At 36.4% G+C, this 5,462-nt stretch overlaps 1 long non-coding RNA gene across 1 annotated transcript; it reads left to right on the forward strand.

Annotated features, from left to right (window-relative positions):
* Positions 1-453: 453 nt before the first annotated feature.
* LOC308682096 lies at positions 454-5,262 on the forward strand. The gene is made up of 3 exons (XR_014029108.1): positions 454-696; positions 953-1,013; positions 1,722-5,262. It is a non-coding gene; the product is annotated as an uncharacterized lncRNA (long non-coding RNA).
* Positions 5,263-5,462: the final 200 nt, after the last annotated feature.

Genomic DNA, 5,462 nt, shown 5'->3' on the forward strand with positions numbered 1-5,462 from the left:
AGCCATAAAGACTTTTGGTCAAGTTAAGTATGTGAATTATTCACGATGTTTTTTTTTTTCTGTTAATCTGTCTTCGTATCGTGTTTTTGATTCCCTGTAGCATATTTTTCTGTTTTTCTCTCTTTCGTTTGGTTGTTATTCATAATGGTGTTTGTAATGAAATCAGATTATGTTGTTACCTGAGAAAAACACTAGAGGTCACTGTGTGCTATGTGATGTGTGTTGTAACATACAGTGATAGATACAGAAGAAACTGGGAACATTGTTACTGCACTGCAGATTGTTTAATTAAGAAAGTATTAAACAAAACAGTGTCGTTCGTTGTTCATTAATATAGCCTATATAAAAACATCCCTCCACCTGTCCTGTACTCTTGTGTTCGTTCAAGAGGGGGCGGGTGTTGCTCGGCTGACAGATCGCTCTGATGTCCAATCAGAGCGCAGAGACCGATGCGCACGGGTGCGCGCCGGAAGAGCGCGGCCGCCGCTGCATTGCCTGTGAGAGCCGTAGCACCAGCACACGGTGACGGGACTGAAATGGCGTAGCGTGCTGTCCACTGCCGCAGCAGCGCAGCGGGGCCAGGCTCACTGAACATTTCAGAGCCTGGCCCGTTGTACTCCAACCAACGAGTATGATAGGGATGACTTTTCGCTCCAGTTCACTCGCTTCCATACCAGCACGAGATCACCGGAGACGGTAAGTGCACGATAAGCATTGACTTGTACTACAAGAGCTTGGCTTTGTCTAATCTTTGTGTTGCAGTTTCGCATTCCAGCACTTGCGTCACTAGGTAGATGGTCATGCATTGTGCAGGAGTCGAGATGCACATTATTTGATTGTGCATTAATATTCAACTTTTTTCCATTCCTTCCATAAGTGCAGTAGAACTAATGGCTACATTGTTAAAGGAAAATGCAGATATTAATTAACCTGCTTTGTCTTATCAAAACAGTGGCCCTCATATGTCATAACAAGAAGAGAAAGGAACAGTCCGGAAAGGAACTCATGACCAGGTAGGTCAGTTTGTGCAGCAGAAATAACACAAGATACTTCCTTTTTGGGATTAGGTTTTGACAGATTTAATTTGATTCAGCTTCAAAAGCTCTTGATATGATTAAATTCTGATTTACATTTGATTCAATTACTTTGGAGAATTATTAGGTTCAGTACGTCAATTTTCAAGTCTCTCTTAACTAATTCTGTAAAATACACAAGCAACCCTGGCATTTGGTACATTACTATAATATTATAAGTTATAATAAGACATCACTAACAGGTTCAGTAAAAATATAAAGAATGAATATGTGATATAGTAGCATTTTAGTCTCTTTCTTTCAAGATAACTGACGAGTTATGGACATGAAATGCCTTTCCTGAGGTAAATGTAATGTTATGTGACATAATCATTGTTTCCGTGGTTGAAACAATGATTAAGCGATTACGGTTTCTTTAACGTATCTTCTGTCACTCCACATTAGAAATAAATATCAAAATGATATTTATTGTTAGAATTTCATTAATTTGACAACTTAAGACTGTTTGTGATTATTGAATGGGAGGCTTGCAATAAATAATGTTTAGAGAAGTTGTTCATGCATCAACAGAAAACAACATAGACTAAAAGTAATTAATAATCAATATCGGTACATCAAACTAAAAGATAGAGTAATCGATATTGTCATTGTTGGGCTTACTTCCTTGCCTTATCTGATCTGTTGCAGATGAGACCGTCTTGTCTTTGTTCTTCAAATTGCCCTCCATCCCGACGAGTTGACCCTCCTCCAGCGTTATTTCAGGGAAGTGTTCGTTCAGCATACCAACTGTCCCTGGTCTATGAACATATCTCTGCACTTTGAAGATGACAACTGAAGTTGTTTTTAATCATGAAAGAACCATAAACTCTTCATGTGTCCAAAAAACTTAAATAACAACATGATTGTGCCACAGTAAAGAACCATCGTCTGGTAATATTTGTTATAAATAAACCCAGTGGAGTATTTATATAGTTGCAGGTTGAGTTAAAAGAAAGTGAAAATGGAAAGAGCAAAAGCGCACTTGATTTGCAGGTAAAACAAATGCACGTTTAAAAACTAAATCTTGCAAGCAAGATGAAGTAGCTTCATCCAACAATTTTATTTTCTGCAGACTAAGTGCCTAGACACGTCCCAGCTCCTGTCTCTCAATTGACTATTTCCATAACTTAGCTTAGCTTCAAACCTACGAGTAAAGCACTCTTGGACATTTATTTAGTCTCTGAAAATGCCTGAAAATGAGACGACAAACTGTAGACAGAAAGCTCTCTTAAATGTTTTCTTTTCCTCTCATCTCTGAACTCATATTGGTGCTTGAGCAAAACCATGAACCATTCTTCATGTTTTCTATGTACTTGTACTGACATACCAAGATAGACAGTGGCACACTGACCCAAGCATAAGCATTATAAATTTCACAGTTAAACCTTTCTAGTGGGGGTGGGGTGCTGGTGAGATGCAGGACATAATGAAATATAATTATTTTACTACCTCAGAAGTTACCACAGCTCAGACCCACACAGCAAGCGCTCTGATCAAACTATATTCACATTTCTTTTTCTCGCTGTTACATAAATATAGTCATTGTCTGTCAAATAGTTTTGGTGGTCCGATAGAAGAGGAGTGATGATGTTTCTTCTCTTGTACATTACCTTATTAATAGGTGTAGGATTAAATACGTATAGAGACCTTATAGTTCACTGGTTGTGTATTTCTCCTATATGTTCTCCAGGAGAACATGCAGGGCGAGATAAACACGTCACTTTCATCCAGTAACATTCTCATGGTTATCCTTCTCATTAGGCCTGAAGAAAGGCAGAAGAATGGTTACATGTTAGGCCCTGGTCACAACGGTCGAAAATAGTTGCTAATAGTTTAGTATGTTTTTAATGTAACATCTCAAATAGATTATGGCAAGTTGGTTTCTGGGTATCTGACACAGCCTGTGCTCGATCCTTAGCTACAGTGCACTGTGAAAATAGGACATTAACTTCATCTGTAAGGAGAAAATGCACCTAATGTTTGTATAGTGGTTTCTATCATACGGATTGGTAGAAATAAAAGTGTTATGTACGCAGTAAGAAGAGTAGTTAGGCCTCAGTGTGGGAAATGTGCAATATTTGTTTATTTCCTTTGTCTTGTTTTGAGGTGAATATGTATATTGTACAAACAAGTGACAAGTTGTTCGCAAAAACAACAAAATCACCAATGTCTTCCATTAAATGATGTATAGTTTCATCCGCTTGCTTTAAGGTGGCGGGATTTGTAGTGCCAGCATAAACGTGGCCATGCATGTACGGTAGCGATGCTTGCTGAGTTTAATAGTCGTAGTGACATTCAGTATATGCTATAATAAAGTCGTTTAGAAAATAAAATTAGGCAGACAAAGATTTAGTTATAGTAACCACCATGGATGCAGCATCCACACCTGGATCGATTTGATTGAGAAGCGACTAGGTGAGTCATTTTCATTTGTTCAGAGTTAGTTTGTTTTAGTTTTTAATTGACAGACACGGTTGTTTATTCATGGGTAATCACTATTAGTTAATAATAATGTGTTGTAGCATGCTGAGGATTAGAACAATGGCGGTTGGTATTGACGTGCGGCTAGCCATGCTGAAATACATGTATGTTTCAAAAGCACTGTGTGAGTTTGTCCTAGTTTGTACTGTAAAAAATTAAGTTCTGGGCCCAAAATAGTGATGGATCAAAATGAAGTCTCTTAACGGGCAAAAAAAAAAAAAAAAGTCTTGTTAGCTTTGATGTGTTGAAGAGTTTCATTCAATACCTGTTTCAAGATAAATCCTTATTGTGGAAACAAAAACTTTTACTAAAATGGTACATCCTGAAAGCTTTTTATTTTGTGGTCTGTAATAATCAGACACAAAGGAGAATACAGTACTCTCTTCCTGATTAGAAAGGGTAACCTAGAACTGTGTTTGTATTCATACCTCTGATATTGCATTTTCCATCAGGTATTATTGTCTCAGACTAGAGCTGTGGGTAGATTATTCCTAGTAGCAGAAACTCTTGATTTTAAAGTAACATGTAGAATATTAAGTGGCATAAAGCAATTATCAAAGCATTGTAATGTAGATAAATACCTCAATGACTGGAATGCAAACTATATTTTTAAATATACTCAAAGATATGCAAGCCATGATGTGTATTAAGTTCATCATTTAGAAGCAATAATCAGTTCATGCATGAATTATAGTGTCAGAACAGTTTAGTGGTGTTTGTGAAATAGAAATCTGTAGCATATTTGTGATAGTGGTAAGTGTTTTATCCAGAACATCCCATCGCGCATACGGAACTATATACATTTCATAGAACAAAACAGCCCCATTTTTCACGACACCAAATAAATATGTGAAGGTAGCAATGAGGGTGTGACAAATATTAATATAAAGAACTAGGCCCTATAATATATATATGCAGGGCCTATGCCCTTCTATTGAATTTGCATGTTTACATGCAAACCATTGTGGAACGCACATAAGCTGTATGCTTATTTACAGCTTATTTTCATTGTCAGCAATATGAGCAGTGTTCGGGGTAGTAGTTTGAGACACTCTGATGATTCATTATATCAGTGAATCCTGGGTAAATAAAATGTACTACGATACATCCACAAAACCGAGGATCCATTTGGGAATTTACATGTATTTTTAATAAGAGTGCAAAAAATAACATTTGCTGATGCATGGTAGAAGTGGATAAGAAATGTTTTGTGCTGCATGCAATAATTGAGCTTGGCTTGAACATATTTATGCAGAAATGTGATAACTAAATCTATGAGTGGACCAATGTTGTGACTTTCTTTTTCAAATGCATGAAATCCCAAAGGTTTATCTCTACTGTAAATTATTCACAGGTGTATTCATTAAGAAATGTTTCTTTTTGGATTTGAATGTTGTATTATGATAAATGAAATTGTTACGAGTCTGATTCAAGAGGCAAAGTCGGATGCAATAAGTTTTTAGCAAAGCCTTAACAATTGTGAGTTTAAATGGAAAAAAACATAAAAATAAAATTTGACAGCTTATTCTTGTTCAATGCAAATAATGCCGTTTATATGCTTTGCTGAGCTGATTTGTGTTGCCGATTTTGCCTCTGAATGTGGAACTCGGTACTTAGTCTGATCTATGCACTACAGATGCACCCCGCATGATTTTGTACAAAAATATTACATTTTAGCAATAAAAAAGCAGCATGGTGCCAATCATAATGTGTTTCCTTTCTTCAGTGTTATACTTTTCGGTAGTGTAAGAGATCACAGGCATTTTCCTGCAATATTACAATTTATTTATTTATCATAATATATCTCTGAACAATGTAAATAAAGAAATGCAACATTGTAACCAAGCTAGTTAATATTTCACACATTAAGCATTTTTGAAGAACCAAACTCCTATTCAATACATCATA

The sequence above is a fragment of the Scardinius erythrophthalmus genome (genome assembly GCF_964197995.2).
Source record: "Scardinius erythrophthalmus genome assembly, chromosome: 21".
NCBI classification, from domain to species: domain Eukaryota; kingdom Metazoa; phylum Chordata; class Actinopteri; order Cypriniformes; family Leuciscidae; genus Scardinius; species Scardinius erythrophthalmus.